This window comes from Rattus norvegicus, chromosome 5 (genome assembly GCF_036323735.1).
Source record: "Rattus norvegicus strain BN/NHsdMcwi chromosome 5, GRCr8, whole genome shotgun sequence".
Classification (NCBI taxonomy): domain Eukaryota; kingdom Metazoa; phylum Chordata; class Mammalia; order Rodentia; family Muridae; genus Rattus; species Rattus norvegicus.
The window spans coordinates 73,447,684-73,468,402 of record NC_086023.1 but is presented as its reverse complement, the minus strand read 5'-3'; the positions used below and the strand labels follow the sequence as shown (position 1 = coordinate 73,468,402).

Below are 20,719 nucleotides of genomic sequence, written 5' to 3'. Positions count from 1 at the left end.
TCGGAGCCCAATTCTCCCACCAAAGCAAACACGGAATATCCAAACACACCAGAAAAGCAAGACCTAGTTTCAAAATCATATTTGATCATGATGCTGGAGGACTTCAAGAAAGACGTGAAGAACTCCCTTAAAGAACAAGTAGAAGCCTACAGAGAGGAATCGCAAAAATCCCTGAAAGAATTCCAGGAAAACACAATCAAACAGTTGAAGGAATTAAAAATGGAAATAGAAGCAATCAAGAAAGAACACATGGAAACAACCCTGGACATAGAAAATCAAAAGAAAAGACAAGGAGCTGTAGATACAAGCTTCACCAACAGAATTCAAGAGATGGAAGAGAGAATCTCGGGAGCAGAAGATTCCATAGAAATCATTGACTCAACTGTCAAAGATAATGTAAAGCGGAAAAAGCTACTGGTCCAAAACATACAGGAAATCCAGGACTCAATGAGAAGATCAAACCTAAGGATAATAGGTATAGAAGAGAGTGAAGACTCCCAGCTCAAAGGACCAGTAAATATCTTCAACAAAATCATAGAAGAAAACTTCCCTAACCTAAAAAAAGAGATACCCATAGGCATACAAGAAGCCTACAGAACTCCAAATAGATTGGACCAGAAAAGAAACACCTCCCGTCACATAATTGTCAAAACACCAAACGCACAAAATAAAGAAAGAATATTAAAAGCAGTAAGGGAAAAAGGTCAAGTAACATATAAAGGCAGACCTATCAGAATCACACCAGACTTTTCGCCAGAAACTATGAAGGCCAGAAGATCCTGGACAGATGTCATACAGACCCTAAGAGAACACAAATGCCAGCCCAGGTTACTGTATCCTGCAAAACTCTCAATTAACATAGATGGAGAAACCAAGATATTCCATGACAAAACCAAATTTCCACAATATCTTTCTACAAGTCCAGCACTACAAACAATAATAAAGGGTAAAGCCCAACATAAGGAGGCAAGCTATACCCTAGAAGCAAGAAACTAATCATCTTGGCAACAAAACAAAGAGAATGAAAGCACACAAACATAAACTCACTTCCAAATATGAATATAACGGGAAGCAATAATCACTATTCCTTAATATCTCTCAATATCAATGGCCTCAACTCCCCAATAAAAAGACATAGATTAACAAACTGGATACGCAACGAGGACCCTGCATTCTGCTGCCTACAGGAAACACACCTCAGAGACAAAGACAGACATTACCTCAGAGTGAAAGGCTGGAAAACAATTTTCCAAGCAAATGGTCAGAAGAAGCAAGCTGGAGTAGCCATTCTAATATCAAATAAAATCAATTTTCAACTAAAAGTCATCAAAAAAGATAAGGAAGGACACTTCATATTCATCAAAGGAAAAATCCACCAAGATGAACTCTCAATCCTAAATATCTATGCCCCAAATACAAGGGCACCTACATATGTAAAAGAAACCTTACTAAAGCTCAAAACACACATTGCACCTCACACAATAATAGTGGGAGATTTCAACACCCCACTCTCATCAATGGACAGATCATGGAAACAGAAATTAAACAGAGATGTAGACAGACTAAGAGAAGTCATGAGCCAAATGGACTTAACAGATATTTATAGAACATTCTATCCTAAAGCAAAAGGATATACCTTCTTCTCAGCTCCTCATGGTACTTTCTCCAAAATTGACCATATAATTGGTCAAAAAACGGGCCTCAACAGGTACAGAAAGATAGAAATAATCCCATGCGTGCTATCAGACCACCACGGCCTAAAACTGGTCTTCAATAACAATAAGGGAAGAATGCCCACATATACGTGGAAATTGAACAATGCTCTACTCAATGATAACCTGGTCAAGGAAGAAATAAAGAAAGAAATTAAAAACTTTTTAGAATTTAATGAAAATGAAGGTACAACATACCCAAACTTATGGGACACAATGAAAGCTGTGCTAAGAGGAAAACTCATAGCGCTGAGTGCCTGCAGAAAGAAACAGGAAAGAGCATATGTCAGCAGCTTGACAGCACACCTAAAAGCTCTAGAACAAAAAGAAGCAAATACACCCAGGAGGAGTAGAAGGCAGGAAATAATCAAACTCAGAGCTGAAATCAACCAAGTAGAAACAAAAAGGACCATAGAAAGAATCAACAGAACCAAAAGTTGGTTCTTTGAGAAAATCAACAAGATAGATAAACCCTTAGCCAGACTAATGAGAGGACACAGAGAGTGCGTCCAAATTAACAAAATCAGAAATGAAAAGGGAGACATAACTACAGATTCAGAGGAAATTCAAAAAATCATCAGATCTTACTATAAAAACCTATATTCAACAAAACTTGAAAATCTTCAGGAAATGGACAATTTCCTAGACAGATACCAGGTATCGAAGTTAAATCAGGAACAGATAAACCAGTTAAACAACCCCATAACTCCTAAGGAAATAGAAGCAGTAATTAAAGGTCTCCCAACCAAAAAGAGCCCAGGTCCAGACGGGTTTAGTGCAGAATTCTATCAAACCTTCATAGAAGACCTTATACCAATATTATCCAAACTATTCCACAAAATTGAAACAGATGGAGCCCTACCGAATTCCTTCTATGAAGCCACAATTACTCTTATACCTAAACCACACAAAGACCCAACAAAGAAAGAGAACTTCAGACCAATTTCCCTTATGAATATCGACGCAAAAATACTCAATAAAATTCTGGCAAACCGAATTCAAGAGCACATCAAAACAATCATCCACCATGATCAAGTAGGCTTCATCCCAGGCATGCAGGGATGGTTTAATATAAGGAAAACCATCAACGTGATCCATCATATAAACAAACTGAAAGAACAGAACCACATGATCATTTCATTAGATGCTGAGAAAGCATTTGACAAAATTCAACACCCCTTCATGATAAAAGTCCTGGAAAGAATAGGTATTCAAGGCCCATACCTAAACATAGTAAAAGCCATATACAGCAAACCAGTTGCTAACATTAAACTAAATGGAGAGAAACTTGAAGCAATCCCACTAAAATCAGGGACTAGACAAGGCTGCCCACTCTCTCCCTACTTATTCAATATAGTTCTTGAAGTTCTAGCCAGAGCAATCAGACAACAAAAGGAGATCAAGGGGATACAGATCGGAAAAGAAGAGGTCAAAATATCACTATTGGCAGACGACATGATAGTATATTTAAGTGATCCCAAAAGTTCCACCAGAGAACTACTAAAGCTGATAAACAACTTCAGCAAAGTGGCTGGGTATAAAATTAACTCAAATAAATCAGTTGCCTTCCTCTATACAAAAGAGAAACAAGCCGAGAAAGAAATTAGGGAAACGACACCCTTCATAATAGACCCAAATAATATAAAGTACCTCGGTGTGACTTTAACCAAGCAAGTAAAAGATCTGTACAATAAGAACTTCAAGACACTGAGGAAAGAAATTGAAGAAGACCTCAGAAGATGGAAAGATCTCCCATGCTCATGGATTGGCAGGATTAATATAGTAAAAATGGCCATTTTACCAAAAGCAATCTACAGATTCAATGCAATCCCCATCAAAATACCAATCCAATTCTTCAAAGAGTTAGACAGAACAATTTGCAAATTCATCTGGAATACAAAAAACCCAGGATAGCTAAAGCTATCCTCAACAATAAGAGGACTTCAGGGGGAATCACTATCCCTGAACTCAAGCAGTATTACAGAGCAATAGTGATAAAAACTGCATGGTATTGGTACAGAGACAGACAGATAGACCAATGGAATAGAATTGAAGACCCAGAAATGAAGCCACACACCTATGGTCACTTGATTTTTGACAAAGGAGCCAAAACCATCCAATGGAAAAAAGATAGCATTTTCAGCAAATGGTGCTGGTTCAACTGGAGGTCAACATGTAGAAGAATGCAGATCGATCCATGCTTATCACCCTGTACAAAGCTTAAGTCCAAGTGGATCAAGGATCTCCACATCAAACCAGACACACTCAAACTAATAGAAGAAAAACTAGGGAAGCATCTGGAACACATGGGCACTGGAAAAAATTTCCTGAACAAAACACCAATGGCTTATGCTCTAAGATCAAGAATCGACAAATGGGATCTCATAAAACTGCAAAGCTTCTGTAAGGCAAAGGACACTGTGGTTAGGACAAAACGACAACCAACAGATTGGGAAAAGATCTTTACCAATCCTACAACAGATAGAGGCCTTATATCCAAAATATACAAAGAACTCAAGAAGTTAGACCGCAGGGAGACAAATAACCCTATTAAAAAATGGGGTTCAGAGCTAAACAAAGAATTCACAGCTGAGGAATGCCGAATGGCTGAGAAACACCTAAAGAAATGTTCAACATCTTTAGTCATAAGGGAAATGCAAATCAAAACAACCCTGAGATTTCACCTCACACCAGTGAGAATGGCTAAGATCAAAAACTCAGGTGACAGCAGATACTGGCGAGGATGTGGAGAAAGAGGAACACTCCTCCATTGTTGGTGGGATTGCAGACTGGTAAAACCATTCTGGAAATCAGTCTGGAGGTTCCTCAGAAAATTGGACATTGAACTGCCTGAGGATCCAGCCATACCTCTCTTGGGCATATACCCAAAAGATGCCTCAACATATAAAAGAGACACGTGCTCCACTATGTTCATCGCAGCCTTATTTATAATAGCCAGAAACTGGAAAGAACCCAGATGCCCTTCAACAGAGGAATGGATACAGAAAATGTGGTACATCTACACAATGGAATATTACTCAGCTATCAAAAACAACGACTTTATGAAATTCGTAGGCAAATGGTTGGAACTGGAAAATATCATCCTGAGTGAGCTAACCCACTCACAGAAAGACATACATGGTATGCACTCATTGATAAGTGGCTATTAGCCCAAATGCTTGAATTACCCTAGATCCCTAGAACAAAGGAAACTCAAGACGGATGATCAAAATGTGAATGCTTCACTCCTTCTTTAAATGAGGAAAAAGAATACCCTTGGCAGGGAAGGGAGAGGCAAAGATTAAAACAGAGACTGAAGGAACACCCATTCAGAGCCTGCCCCACAGGTGGCCCATACATATACAGCCACCCAATTAGACAAGATGGATGAAGCAAAGAAGTGCAGACCGACAGGAGCCGGATGTAGATCGCTCCTGAGAGACACAGCCAGAATACAGCAAATACAGAGGCGAATGCCAGCAGCAAACCACTGAACTGAGAATAGGTCCCCCGTTGAAGGAATCAGAGAAAGAACTGGAAGAGCTTGAAGGTGCTCGAGACCCCAAAAGTACAACAATGTCAAGCAACCAGAGCTTCCAGGGACTAAGCCACTACCTAAAGACTATACATGGACTGACCCTGGACTCTGTCCCCATAGGTAGCAATGAATATCCTAGTAAGAGCACCAGTGGAAGGGGAAGCCCTGGGTCCTGCTAAGACTGAACCCCCAGTGAACTAGACTATGCGGGGAGGGTGGCAATGGGGGGAGGTTTGGGAGGGGAACACCCACAAGGAAGGGGAGGGGGGAGGGTGATGTCTGTCCGGAAACCGGGAAAGGGAATAACACTTGAAATGTATATAAGAAATACTCAAGATAATAAAAAAAAATAAAATAAAATAAAATAAAATAAAAAAAAGAAAAAAAAATCAGAAAAAAAAAAAAAAAGAAATGACATTAGGGATTGTCAACCTGAAACTGCTTATTAAAATACCTTGTGTAAGACATTTATAACTGTGTGTGTTCCTATGCATGTAGACTAGAAACACTTCAATGGGGAGACATCAAAGTGGAAAGGAAACATGACTGGCCCTGTAGACATAGCGGAAAACATGTTAGAAATAATTTAGATCCTAGGCTTATACCTGAGTTCAAATCCTGTGTATGTTTGAGAAATTTTCTTAGGGTCTTTAAACTTTAATTGCTTGGTCTACGAAACAAGAATGCTGACAGGTAAGACTTCGTCTTTGTGATTGTTGAACGATGTAAGGGAGGTCACTTCTGAAGCCTGGCACAGTGTGGCAGGATTCCTTCCGCAGAGGGTCGTTTGTATCATCTTCTTAAAATCATCAGTATCATGTTTATCAACATGGTCTATAGTGTGTTTGACTTCAAATAAAAAGACAAAGTCTTTCCTAGGAAAAGCCAATTTAGACGTCCTTAGTAAACAGAGATAATGCCCCTAAAAATTATTTGATTTTATATTTAACTTGCCTTTCATATTATTCTTAAAATACTAATGCTTGGATATTTATATTACTCTAAAGCTCTCTAATATGAATGCAGGATCTGCATATGATATCCCTGTGAGGATGGATTATGCCAGTTGGGTTTTTGAGATGGGCAGACCCACTCTGAAAATGGCTGCCACCATTTCTTGCGCTTGTATCATCACTGGCATAAAAAGAATACAGTGCTAAGAGTGATGGTACACACCTTTGGTCATCCTTGCAGTCCAGAGGCAGAAGCAGGTAGATCTATGTGAGCTCAACACCAGCCTGGTCTACATCGAGAGCTGCAGGTCAACCAGAGCTATACAGTGAGACCCTGTCTAAAAAGAAGGGCGGGAGAGGAGAGAGGGGGAGAGGGGAGAGAGAGAGAGAGACAGGTAGAGCAGGTAAACAGCAGCATTCATCTTTCTCTGCTTCCTGAATGTGGATGGAGTGTGGCTGGCAGCATCCTGTTTCTGCTGCCATGACTTCTTTATCATGATGGACTATAACCCCTAAAACAGTGAGCTCAGATAAGTCCTTTCCCTGGAAGTTGTGTTTGTCAGAGCATTTTATCACAGCAATAGAGAAAATAACTAAGACAATGGCTATGCATGGAGTACAGTATAAAGACTTGACATTTGCCCATTTTACAGGCAAAGAAAGTGAGGCCATAGCTAGAGTCCAATAATTACCGCATTACATCAAGACTGGCTGTCATGTAGCTGTGCTTAGTACCTACTTGCACTTAGCCCAGAACACCTAGCACCTCTCCACACTCGATCTAGAGCACTTAGGATTACCTTGGACTTCTTGTAAAGGTCTTTCCATAAGCCCATCCTAACACATGGGGAAGGCAAGGACCTTAGAAAGCCTCCATGAAAGGACTAAAAGCGGAAGCAGAGGACTCTGAGAAAGAAAGCAAGACACCGAGGAAAGCAAGAATCTAGCAGAAGGACGATGCTTCAGCATTCAGACACATGTAGTGTGCCTTTAAAAAAGACTGTGTCTACACCTCTGTATTGCTTACTATCTGAAGCTAAGCCAGAGGGATGTACATAGTGAGATCTTTGTCTCGGTTCAGGAAGGGTACAGGATAAAGATTCTGTGCCAGTAATCTTCCTTGGATTAATGGTTTCTCTTTTATCTGCAGTATTTCTGCTCAGACGTCTTTTCTCTGAATGAGTCAGAGGAATGCAAATGCTTGGTGCAGTCTGCCTTAAATATTCAAATCCAGTTTTGCAATGTTTTGCAGGTTTGGAGGGGGGAAATTACACACACACACACACACACACACACACACACACACACACACAGAGAGAGAGAGAGAGAGAGAGAGAGAGAGAGAGAGAGAGAGAGAGAGAGAGAGAGAGGATGAGATGACAGATGAGAATTACAGACACCGCAGCCGGCAATACAAAAAAAAATGTGGTATTTCAATCTGACAACAAATTCATTTTTCTTTTTCCATTTCTTTGTTTCTCCAGATCAACATTTCGATGCTTCATGTGAGTGGAAGGAATCTGCGACATTCTTTTGTGAGACCCGGAATCTCATCAAGAATGTATCTGGCTCCATGGGAAGGAGCTGATTTTATTTTGTCTCCTAAACAACAAGCTTTCATTATGCCATGAACACATCCCTCCAGAAAGCACTCTCCACACCCTCATCGCGTTGGGCAGTTGGACATGATTTGTGCTGTCTTCTGACTCCTCTTTATTCTCTTTATTCTCTGGTTCAGGCATGGGCTTGCAGGCAGAGTCTCACAAGGAAACCTGAATGGCATTAATATTCAAATCCTCTGGCTGGGTCTGCAGTGGCCTGATGGAGCTTGCACAGTGCAGACACTGGGAGGGAACAAATCTTGAGGAATGCAGCAGGGTAAATTGGGATTTAGCTTCCCTCTCCGTGTGCAGTACTTAACGTGAAGGCCTTATAATGAAAGGTCCCTTCCAAAGGCTTTTATGGCTGCAAGAAAGAGCTCCTACAATGTGATCCCAAGGACAGAAGGAGGCTTTCTCTTTGCCTTTCCACCTCGTGTGAAAGAAGAAGCTCATGCCTTCAGGACAAAGGCTTCTTTAAACAACAAAGCGAAATGCTTTCAACGTCCACGAACATCTCCCAACATCAATGAGATTGTTGTTCGCAGATGGAAAAGGGGAGGGGAAGAAAGTGTTGGGCATGAACAATTGGTCAATACGGCATTACCCTCACAACCATAAAGGCAGCATCTGAAATGGGAAACTTCTCTCCCTCCTATTAAATTAGGATTGATGACTTCTCAGGGATGTTCAACATCCTTTGACTTTGCTTAAATAATTTATAACCCTTCTCCATGTCATGGTTTCTGATTTTTTTTTCCAAGCACATACCTGAATTAAATCTGGGAAAGTCTTAACACAGAGCATGAAACACTTGTTTTTCTCAGAGGCTTTTCACAAATTGGTCTTTAAGAGGAGAGCATTCCGTATTCACTGACACCTAGACTGTGCCAGGTACTACACTGGGGGTACAGAGATGGAAAAGGCATCGTCCTTGCAAAGAGAGCTAATGTCTGGCAGAGGAAAAGAGACCAGAATCCAGAACGTAATGCAGCAAATGCCAGAGAGTATGAGTGGACCAGCCAGGAGAACTGGTCAGTGATTTTTTTTTATTTTAATTGCTATTTGAGCTGAGCCTTAAAGAGATTAACTATTGGAGGGATGGATACAAGAATAAAAAAATAAAATAAATTAAAATTTAAAAATAAATAAGAGATGACAGCTGGGGTCACAGATCTCTGACAATGAACTGTATGTCTTGAAAGACAACTGCCTCTAATTACAAAAAAAGTACATTGACTTTTCTGGACCATACAACTTTGGATTTCTGTTACCTAATCCCACCACTGATCAAGAGTTGTCAATTCAGGGCCTTTTTTAGATAAAAGAACAATCAGACTCCAGTCTCTTCAAGTAAAGTGTCAATGGCCCCCAACATCTGCATAATAGCCATCTCCTTCCCCAATACCCTCTTCAGAAAACCATTCAGAGAATAAAATTCTCATAGTTTCCTGTAGCTGCAGACATGAATCCAGGAGTTCCTGGGTTCCCACTCAGTGGATTATCTATTACAAGCAATGAAAGAAGTTAAGAGGTCACGGGACTGGAATGCCTTTATCAAAGAGGCAGTCAGGGTCTCTGCTTTGTACGGGGATAACATTTCTCTGATATAGGAATGCAAACAGCCAGCCATGTCTGCTCACTTAGAACGGTCCCTTTAGCTCCCAGGAATTTTGTAGAACTGAAGAAAGGTTGGGCCAGCAAACACTCCCACTGTGAGTGGCTACAATTTACCCACAGTGTGCTCTTAGGGAATCAAAGCCCGTTACACCAACCCAACTTCAAATGCCCTCATCTATACTATGAACAGTTTTTACCTCTACAAATACACCCCACCCCACCTCTCATAACTACGGCAACATGCAACAGTAAGAAGGGTTTTGGGGGGATACATTTAAATGAGATGGAGAATCATTTACTCTCTTAAAACGATTCTGAAGCTCTGACATCACACAGTGTGAAAAATGACTAAGTCCACTGATGCATGGGACAGGATAATTCTGGCCAAGTTGATGCTGACAGTATTTAAAAACGATGATGAAGGAGCTGGCCTCAGCAACGCCATTTGATCATCACCGTGAGTGAGGAAAAAACACACTTCCTTCTCTTGCACGCTTATCTTTCAGCTTGGCCATCTCCGGGATGGGAGCCCATCTCTTGAGAATGTGAAAGAGGAAAGGTGGGAAGGGACATGCGTGTAAACGAATAAAGGAGAGAAAGAGGGAGGGAAGGAGATGGGGAGAAAGAGGAGATGCAAAGGGGAAAAACAGAAAGACACAGAAAGCGACCGAACAGAGGGAGATAATGGAACAAGGAGGGAAAACGCTGGACAACTAAGAACTACCTCAGATGACTCAAATATTAAACAAAGAATATTTTAGTAAACTCCTGGGAAGGGCTCATTTTTTTAGACTCAATCAAGAAATGTCCAGGGTTTTCAATTTCCACCCAGAGGTTTCAGGCAAGTCCGCCCAGATTTTCTTGTTAAAAGCTTAAGGGCTCAATTTTTGCGAAGTATCCAAGGAAATGTCTCATCCAAACAGGTATCCGGTTTCATATTAGAGAAGCAAACAGATCCCAGAACACAACTGATTCTTCCCACTCAAGCAAAGTTCCCTTGCATCCTCTTCATCACGGAGGAGGAAGAGGGATCTCCTAATGGGGCCAGAAGAAGGCTCAGGAATTCTTATTTCTACCCTTCAAAGAAATGACTTTCTTTTTTCTCTGCCCTTCTAGGTGGGTCCACGAGCCTCCTCCATAGCCGTGACTGCTTGGCAGGGTCAGTGTGTAGCATTCCCATGTGGCTTTGGAACATGTGTTTGGGGAGGGAATCCAAGCTAATTTCAGCGTGTGAAAAGCTAGCAGATTCCATTAGTGATTGTGACTCCACAGCAAAGCGATAAGGCCGCTGGGTGCAGGGTCTCAGAACTGAATGTCCAAACGCGACTCTGTGATGTAGAACTTCAGGTTTATCAACTCTTGGTGTCAATTTCTCTCTCTCCCTCCCTCCCCCTCCCCCTCTTTCTCCCTCCTGCTGACTCTCTTCTCTCTCTCCCTCCCCTCCCTCCCTCCCTCTTTCCTTCTTTCTCTCTCCTTTCTTCCCTGGCAGAAATTTTAAAGAATGAACCGATCATGTTTTTTTCTCCTCCTTCTTCCTTTCGTTTCGTCTCCTTGAGACATACTATATGAGGGAGGAGGAAGGGCATTTGGAATCAATGTATCAGTTACCCCTGCAACAAAATACCTAACAAAGGCCACACAAGGACAGGGGGCTTATCTAGGCTCCCTGCCATTTGAAGGTAGAGCTCATCGTGGAGGAGAAAATGTGGCAGCCGGAGCCAGAGGCAGCTGGTCACACCGTGTGGCAGCGGGAGCACCAGGCAATGACAGTAGGAGCATGAGGCAGCTGGTGACGCGGCTAAACCAGGAAGCACAGGATAATAAATGCTGGTGTTCACTCTCTCCGGTCCCTGCAATCTGGGACCTCAGCTCGTGCACGGTAACACCATGGATCCTCCCATTATGCTTAACCCCATCTCAGGAACCCATCACACCCTCAGATGCTTGTCTCTTGGTCCTATAGAGCCTGTCAAGTAGGTTCTCAGCACTAAACAAGGCAAACACCATTTCTGCCTTTCACCCTGGTGGACTGGGGAAAGATTAATAATCAATAAGCCTTCATTGGCAGTCCCACCAAAGACCACAGCATTGTCCCCAAAATGTTCAAACAAGACAAAACTACAGCCCGTTCCTCTGAACGTCAAGCCCTAGAAAGTCACTTCCCACCTTAATGAGAAGACGTCCATCCCAACCACCCCTTTGAAGAAGACATGGAAGTTAGTACTTAAAAGTTGTGGTAATATCCAAGATACCCCAGTTTAGCACATCTATAGACTATGTGAACCCAAAAACAACCAAAATAATGATGTATGCTGCCAAATCCTGTCAGGGTAATGTACAGTGTTTGTCTGTTATAGAATAACAGCCTGTGTTTCTATAAAATGGGTAGTTTTCAGTTTAAAACATATGATTTTTTATAAAGTAAAATTTATATTGCTCAGAATATGGAAAACTAATAACTGGATCCACTAGTTTCTTCCTTCCTCTGTCTCTCTCTGTCTGTCTGTCTCTCTCTGTCTGTCTGTCTCTCTCTGTCTCTCTCTGTCTGTCTGTCTCTCTGTCTCTCTCTGTCTCTCTCTCTCTGTCTGTCTGTCTCTCTGTCTCTGTCTCTCTCTCTGTCTCTCTCTCTGTCTCTCTCTGTCTCTGTCTCTCTCTGTCTCTGTCTGTCTGTCTCTCTCTGTCTCTCTCTCTGTCTCTCTCTCTGTCTGTCTCTGTCTGTCTCTCTGTCTCTCTGTCTCTCTCTCTGTCTCTGTCTCTCTCTCTGTCTCTGTCTCTCTCTCTGTCTCTCTCTCTCTCTGTCTCTCTCTCTCTCTGTCTCCCTCTCTCTCTCTCTCTCTCTCTCTGTCTCTCTCTCTCTCTCTCTCTCTCTCTCTCTCTCTCTCTCTCTCCCTCTTTCAACACAAGGCAAGATTTCGTGCCAAGGTAACACAGTTCAGTTACCATAATAACACCCTTCCTTGAACAATGTCAGGAAAAGTACAAGGCAGGCACTCGGAGTTACACCAGAGCCCTTTGTTTTCTTTGGCCAGGAGTTCCTCTGCAGCCATTGTCAGCTGAATGTCCAAGCCAGAGTTGCCATGATCAATGGAAGAAACCATAAGGATGACTGAAGTACACAGAAAGCAGAGTGGAATTATACAGCTCACACTGATGATCTGACTCCTAAACGTCTTGTGGGGTAAATATCTCTGTCCATTATCTATTTTCCAGATGAGAAAAAAGAGGCTCTAAGAATCACCATGTTATTCAAAATATTGTAAAACTATAATAAAAAGTAAAATCACAGGAAGTATATTAGCGTTTCAGGCATCCCATGTTGACCTTTGAGAGACTGCTAGGATAATAACTTGTTTTCTCATTAGCTGCCTAATATATTGCTTTTTATCAATTTTCATACATTGAATTTCCCACTGGGTTTACATAAGTTTTTAAAAATCGCTTTAGCTAAACCGTTGCTCTAGGGTATATATATTCCCCACAGTGAGGATGGAGCGATGAAACTCTTAAAGGTTAAAATTTTTGGCTCTTGAAAGCCGGAAAATTTAGATATTACAGTGGTTAGTTCTCTTCTTCCCAAGGGTCAGGAACACCATCATGTATTCATATTTCACAGGTGTTAAATCTTCACTGTGTTAAGAAAAGCTAAGATGTTTTAAAGGGCCTTTTATAAGGAGGAATGGTGAACTCAGGCTGAGTAACGTGCTCTAAGGCATTAGAAACCAGAGAACTTGAGACAGAGAAAAAAGGAAGCTTGGGCCTCGTGCAGCCAGAGAAGCCCACCGATAGCATGGTCAGTCTGGGAGAAGAGGTCTCTGTGGACTGCACACCTACTGAAACATTACACATATCTACCCATAAGGACATTTACAAGCTCCGACCCCTTTGTTTCTGAGAGGGACTGCATTCTGACTTATTTTCATTAATCCCCTTATTTTCATTTCACTGAAGGAAAGACTGAGATCTTGGGGAGCAGTAAAACACTTAACCCAGGGGCATAGTAGCATTTGTGGCAATCAGACCTCACGCCAGAACAGCACCCTGCACAGGGTCAGCGCTCAAAAACTGCAGAACAGACAAATCTAAGAAGGACCGAGATTCGATTGGGAAGATCCGACGAAAGAATGTTTTAGCCAAGTGGACGCTCGCCTCCGATTCCATACTACCAACTGACGGGCGAGAGAGAAAAGGAAACACGCCTAAACAAATGTTCCCAGGTTGGGTAGCAACCTCTAGGTGTCCCCTCTCACCTGACAACCCCAGTTGAAAGATAACTGAGTCAGGAGACAATGCAAGTGAGATCTTCCTCTAGCTGACCCAACCGCTCGTAATCCCTTTGTTTGTTTGGCTTGCTTTCTTTAAAGCCCTTACAATACTCTGCGCAGAGTACCATCTGCTGAAGCAGGATGAACAGGTAGCTTTAAAATGATGATAGCTCTGGGAAATGATAATCACCAGGTCATAGAAACTGCACTGCAGTGTATAAATAAGATAAGTAAAAGTGCTGAGGGCTGCATGTTTGCTTTAATAAAATGTGTTTTCCCTTTTCGTGGAGAATGCCTTTCTCAAATGCCTGGGGAGAGAGGCTGAACTATAGACCAGAAACTCGCAGACAGTTCCAGAATCCGGCAATGAGGGTGGGATCAGAGGGGAGAGGGATGAAATATTACTTACTGAGACACAAAAGGAAAAAGGTTGGACTGGAGCCTTTGTGTTGAATTGCCAAAGCAATGGAATGAGATCAGAACTTCCAGGTCTAATTCTAAAGCTCCCCTCAGTGGAGGCTGATAGGCTGCGGTGAAAAGACAGGTTTGGCTTTTGGTGCAACCTTAGAAAACTGAGTCTTTCCAAATGTCTGTCCTCTCCTATGCAAAAAAGGGAACAGCAACTCACGTGGACATAGGAGTGTTTTAATAAGTGGATGTGTCCACTCTGTTGCTTGGTACATATACTTCTGGTGTTTGGTGAACATGATGGGGATGCTGCTGCTGGTGATCCATGTGTCTCTCCTGGAAAGGAGTCCTTAACACCTTCAAGTAGCTTGAAAGCTGTCATGCCCTGTGGGATCTCCCATTGGAAGGTGTAGCTCGTTGAGCAAGAATTTCCTATGCAAAGTATTTCAGTGACTAAGACTCAAGCCTAAAACGTGTGGGCAGGTTCTGGTTTTTGGAAAATATAGCATTTTCCTGGGTTTTCTGAACAAAGCAGAATTAGCAGTGATCTACAAGATGTCAACCGTACAGGGAGATGCTCTCTTTCTCTACAACAGTTTCATCGTCCCAACAGTTCCACAAGAAAAATGAGCCAAAGCCTTTTCTTCACCTGAGGAACCACTAAACCCAAGTTAGGAACAATATGCAGAAACACAGAAGTACCTTTTTGAAGAGTCAGGCCCTAGAACAGGAATTTCCATAGTCTCTACAGGGAAGCAACAGAAAATCCAAACTTCAAATTCGCTTACATAAAGAAAGCAAGTTGGTCTTTTGGATTTATGTAACTAAAGAGTTGTGTTCACTTTCTCCCGGTGATAAAGATTTCAGAGAGACAGTTTAAAAATGGAAAGATCGATGTTGGCTCTTTGTTTCTGAAGCTTGAGCGCTTGGTCACTTGGCCCCATCACTGTATGCCTGAACATCATGGCAGAGAGATAGAGCACAGCTAGCTGCTCCATTCATGGCAACCGGAAGGTAGACAAAGTGGAAACCGGTAGGAGAGTGGTCAAGAATGATGAGCTATACTCCAGTAACCCACCTCCTCCACAGGCTTACCTCTTACTTCACTACTTCCAAACAAGGCCATCGCATTACAAATCTATGAAGAGATGATTCCATTCAATAGTTTAGAACCCCAGTGGTGCAATCATTAGTTGCTAGATATACCAGATGAAAACAGGCCTTCAGCAAAAACAACAGGTCTTTGGGGGGGTACAATTTATATCCAAAATATAATAATAGCTTGAGGAATAAAACTATCTTCAGGATCTGGGCTAACACTTGGGTAGCTCCACTTTCAAGCTCCATGTGGCAGCTGCCCAGGAATTTCAGGGCTTTCCCCATGGAGTTCCTTGCCTTGTACCCTCCCAGAACCAACTTCAGTGAAGAGAAAAGCATTTATTTATGCATTTTTGTCACAGGCAGAAAGCTCTACTCCGATTTGGAGTAGGTTAACTCATGTGCCTGTCTCTGAACCAGTCACAATGGGTTAAGGATGAGGATTCTTTGGTGAGATATTCAGAGCCAAAACTGGAATTAAGTTCATATCAATCCCACATATTCCACATGATTGGTCATGAGAGGGATGCTTTCCCTATGGAAATTCAAGATGCTAATATCCCAAGAAGAAGTCATAGGCCATTGGGAAGAAACATCACAGTGATGCTTTTTTTTTTAAAGGAAAATCCAACGTGAACCCAAGCAGCATTCACTTTAGGATATCTAACCAAAGGTCAGAGAATAGACAAATACTGCTATAGTTGGTTGGGGCTGACATCAAATCAGGGTCTTAAATAAAAGGTAAATATTTCTTTTTAAGAGGTCCCAAAACCAGATGACAGCCACAGACCCAGGTCTGATGACGGCAACTCTTCCTCTTTCATAGACATCATCATGTTGCATACTTACATAGTCAAAAGAGAAAGTAGGCCTTCCCTGTGTTTTCAGTAAGCGTATTAGTGTCACTAATAAAAACACTCCAACACATGATACAATTGCCTCCTGAAGTCCCAACTCCAGTTGTCAGCAACATAGAAGACGAAATCTCGACATACAAATGGTGAGAGGACACAAACATCCAGTCCATAGCAGGTTCCTTTATGTCTGATGTCCCAGGAAGAATGAAATAGTCTTCATTTCATCCAAATTTATCTTTCCTCCAGACGTAATCTAAAACAGACTGCTGAGAGACACAGTGTAAAGTGACTTCAAGTTGATTTCTATTTTCAGGATGACTAGAGCCTTTTCTTATAGCATAAGAGGAGCTATATGGAGTAGCCATTAAAAGCATGGGATTCTAATGCCTGAATCTATATCATTAGTTATAGTTTCGCTTCAGAATGTGAAAACTTGGAGCTATTTAACCTATTTGTGCTCAAGGTTATGTATGCACACACACACACACACACACACACACACACACACACACACACACACACACACGTCCCATCAAAGCAGAGAGGTATAACAGCTGCACTAGTGCAGTCCAAAGTGATCTGAGCTTGTAGCTGCTTTGCTTAAATCATAGAAGATCAGAAAGCAAAGAAATTAAACTGGAACCGGAAAATATCATCTTCAAGGTCCACCCCCATGACTCATTTCTCCTAGGCCACAGCCTCAAAGATTCTACAACCTCCCAAAACAATACTACCAGTCAGGGACCATGTTTTTAAACACATGAACCCTTGGAGAATAAGTCACAGTCAAGCCATAAAGTTGTATTCCTGACTACCATGAGCTCACAGACATGTTGTGATGCAAAATACATTTGATTCTGCTTCAAACAGAACCACAGTCTTACCTGTTCCTACACTGCTCAAAAATCCATAGTCTTTTCAGAGACTCAGGGTATTATCTTACCTATGAAATGTTTAAAATAAATAAATGGATGGATAGAAAAATGAAGGAAAAAAAGAAAAATGAAGAAAAAGGGAAAGAAGGAAGGGAAGGAAGGAAAGAAGGAAGGAAAGAAAGAAAGAGAGAGAGAGAGAGAAAGAAAGAAAGAAAGAAAGAAAGAAAGAAAGAAAGAAAGAAAGAAAGAAAGAAAGAAAGAAAGAAAGAAAAATGTGAAGTTACTAGAGCCGGAGAGATGGCTTAGTGGTGAAAAGCACTTGCTGCTCTGGCAAGGACCTGAGTTTATTACCCAGCATCTACATCAGACACCTTACTACCACGTGTAACTGCAGCCTCAGGGAATCTAACACCTTGTTCTGATCTGAGTAGGAATCTGCACACACATGCACATGTAAACACATAGACTTACAGAAATAAGTAATAAAAATTTAAAAATATAAAAGTGATTCTGATTTAAAAAGTTACATCCTTCTAACACCCAGTGCTGCAAATTAGAAATTCCTATTTTAACCAAGAGAAACAGGAAGAAAGCAGAGAAGCATTGGTTGAAAGCAAAACTCATACCCAAACCCTCAAGTCCCACATCCCGTACATGGGCTCATTGCGTACCTATGTGGGACAGTAGGCTTTATCATCCCTTTACAGCCCTGCATCTGAAGCACCTAGCCTCCATCTTGGGCTGTTACACTTTGTAAGTACAGCTCTCCTGGGCAAACATTCCGTGATCCTCATATCTCCAACACTCTGGGGTCTCTCATTGCACCTTATTTGTGCTTCCCCTTCACAGATTTATACATGGCTGCCTCAAGAGTACAATGCAAAGAATCTGACCACACTACACATTGCCTGGCCTCATGAGTTTTTCTTCCCACAAGCCTCCATGACCCCAAAGTCCTTGCAGTTTGCATGCCTACAAAACTTCTATGAAGATAATTCCATGGTCCATAGCAAGCTCAAGATATAGTCTCTGTGTCCAAACAAATACACGTGCCTAGGTGGCCCTCTTGCTTCAGGTTCTATACCTTCTTTGTTTGTTTGTTTTCTTGTTATCGTTGATGTGTTTATTGTTTTTTTTTTAATTGGTTCTTGGTGAATTTCATACCATATACCTCAATCCCTCTTATCTCTCCCTCAGCTCATATCTGCCTTCCTTCATTGCAACCTACCCCGGACAGAGAAAAAAAATCTCATTGTGGAAGTTGTAATGTGTCACAGTGTGTCCCACAATATACTCCTTTGTCCACATTGCAATGATTTGTTAGTCTGGTAGGAAGCCTCTGGATTCTGCTACTCTAGCGATACTCACCAGGATTTCTCTTGGATATCCGGCTGTTGTCCTGTGTCATGGAGATCCTGTAGTTTTGGATCTGTAGGACCAACCTCTTTATATACTATAGGAGTTCTTTGATGGGGTAGATGTTGGAATGGGCCAGTTCAAAGCCCTGGATCAAGGTCTAAGAGGGCTCCTAGTTGACCAGCCCACTGGCTTTTCCATTCTTGGGGCCAGCCCATCTGTAACCCCTGCAACCAGGGCGAGCTCTACCCTGCTGCCCAGGCAAGGTACAGGGCCTGTGCTCCCTGGTGTCACAGCCTGTGAGGGACAGAGACAGTTCTTCCATTCTCATGACCCTAGGGCCAGCTGCCCTGCCTGCCTTCTCAGGAGTGCAACGATCCAGTCATGAATTAGGGCACTGGGCAGGGGTCATCTTAGGCATGGATTGCATCACTAGGCCTGTGCATCACTGCACTGGTGGTCACCTCAAACCAGCTCCCTGTCCAGGTCCCATGGCATTCATCTTGTAGTCATCTCAGGCTCACTCACTCCTTGCCGAGAGCTGCCTCTGTGGCCCTATATGAGGATCATCTGTCTTGGACTCACTCCTACCAGGGGCCTGAGGTTCTTCTAGTTTCTGGTTCAATCCCTGCCCTCCTCTGCCCTTCCCTGCCCTGCCTTGGGAACCTGTCAGGTCCTGCATAGTGGCAGACTGGTAGTCATCTCAGGCTTGCTTTTTTCAGGGACTGTTAGAGTACTAATCATTCTGATGTTCACAGGTCAGAAGAGTAAGTGTAGACATAGCCTCTCTCCTCTCTGATGCACCTCTCACCTACGGAAGCACAATGTGACACACCTGCCATGCCTCTGGGGCCAGAAGTGTCTATATTCTTAAATACATCCTTTCTAAATGAAAGTTTCTTGGGTGGGTTTTTTTATATATATAACTTGGAGTTTTTGAGAGTGTTCACCTCAAGATACCATTTTTTATTGTCCTGGGGAAAGTTCACAGTTTCTCAATGGTGCTAATGGTTTCAATGATGATAATCTTTTGTAAGAATTACAAACTTTGGGTTGGGGATTTAGCTCAGTGGTAGAGCGCTTGCCTAGGAAGCACAAGGCCCTGGGTTCGATCCCCAGCTCCGAAAAAAAAAAAGAACAAAAAAAAAGAAAAGAAAAGAATTACAAACTTTGCTCTGTGCACAACTTAAACTACCTTCACACTCATTTCCTATGTAAACCACTCCTTTTTACATCTTTCTACTTGTGCCTTTTGATCACTGTAAGTATGACTAAATGCATAAAGCGATAACAATGCCATAATCTATGTGTCACACTATCTTGAAATTTCAATGAACCCATTAGTTTTCTGTTTAGTCCCACTTTGAAGACTGAGGCAAAACATAAATTCTTTGCCAAAATGTACCAGAAATGGCCTTTTGGCCCAATTCTTGTTACATTTCTTGTTCCTCTCTGAAACCTCATGTGTACAGTCTTGACCATCTTTATTTTTTTACAGCATTATGGTCCAGCTCCTCCAAATTGTTCGTTCAGCTCTGATGGTAGCATTCTAGGGCTCCTCCCTCCCATAGCTGCATGTTCTCTCATAAACCACATATAAACTGCTTGGTCAGGTTTATCACCACCATAGACTCACTCTCGTTAACTATTGACTTCATTAGTTAATTATCTTGTCACGTGGCAAATCATGTGATAGATACAGGGTAAAGTAAAGTATCTTGGTTTTGTTTTGTTTTCTGGATCACAGTTTAAGGATATCTCAGTCCATCATGAGAAGGACAGTATAGTAGCTGGAGCATGCTACTTAGCTTATTCACTTTTTGTTTTATTTTGTTTTTGTCTGTTGTTGTTTTTGAAGACAGGACTTCTCTGTGTTGTCCTAGCCTTGGTTGTCCTAGAATTCACTTTATAGACCAGGCTGGCCTCCAACTAATAGAGATCTGCCTCTGCCTCCCTGTGTGCCAGGGTTAAAGCTTGTGCCACCATACCTGGCTGACTTATTTGTATTTTGAGGAATCAAGGAGAGGACATTGTCTAGAACCAGAAGCAGACCTTACTTTCAAAGCCCATCTCCAGTAGCCTCCATGTACAAGCAAGCCCACACTCCCAGAAAGTCTATAACTTCCAGAAACAGTACCAACAGCCAGAGGTCAACTATCTGTGGAAGAAATCTCATATTCAAACTATAACACTGTAAGTTGGAGATGACTGCAGTCGCCCAAGTACATTTTGAGAATTAAGTTGTATAATGCACAGGTAAGTAGTTTTCTATAAGTAACTAGGAAGTAACTCTTTTAAACATTGTATAGGTCATGTAGTCTATACGTGGGAACTCTACCATTATAGCAAGGAAATATCCACAGATGATATTTAAACAAATGAAGTGACTGTGTGCCAATAAAGCCTTATTCATGAAAGCAGATATCACTCTGAGATTTCCAA

The 20,719-nt window shown here is 41.9% G+C and overlaps 1 non-coding gene across 1 annotated transcript; it reads right to left on the bottom strand.

Moving 5' to 3' along the window:
• Window positions 1-19,001: 19,001 nt before the first annotated feature.
• On the bottom strand, window positions 19,002-19,134 carry LOC120103343 (small nucleolar RNA SNORA17). The gene has a single exon (XR_005505403.1). It is a non-coding gene; the product is annotated as a small nucleolar RNA SNORA17 (small nucleolar RNA).
• Between the last annotated feature and the right edge of the window lie 1,585 nt (window positions 19,135-20,719).